This window comes from Chaetura pelagica, unplaced genomic scaffold, assembly GCF_000747805.2.
Source record: "Chaetura pelagica isolate M959 unplaced genomic scaffold, ChaPel_1.0 scaffold676, whole genome shotgun sequence".
Taxonomy (NCBI): domain Eukaryota; kingdom Metazoa; phylum Chordata; class Aves; order Apodiformes; family Apodidae; genus Chaetura; species Chaetura pelagica.
Genome location: NW_009953724.1, coordinates 888,774 through 889,128, shown reverse-complemented (window position 1 = coordinate 889,128; position 355 = coordinate 888,774).

Here is a 355-nt window from a genome sequence, read left to right as displayed (position 1 = left end):
CCTCCTCTTTGTCCCCTCCTAGTGCTGGCATGGTCCCCCCGGGGCTGCCGAGGGGCGCTGGTGGGTTCCTGGGCAGGTTTGGGGACGTGGGGGCTGAGCTGGGCGGTGCTGGGCAGGGTGGGCGTCCCCGTGTTGGAAATTCGGTGTGTTTTGGGGGGTCCAGAGCCCGGGCAGGGGCTGCAGGGGCCCAGGCACCCTCCGGCGTTCCCTGGGGACAGTGGTCATTTCCCTAGTGCGCGGGTGGGGAAACTGAGGCACGGACCAAGGCGCACGAGAGCTCTGGGGTCCCGCTCTCACACTGGGGGTGCCCATTAGTCCCCGCCGGGGTCTTCCCCGGCTCGGGGGGGCTGTGGGG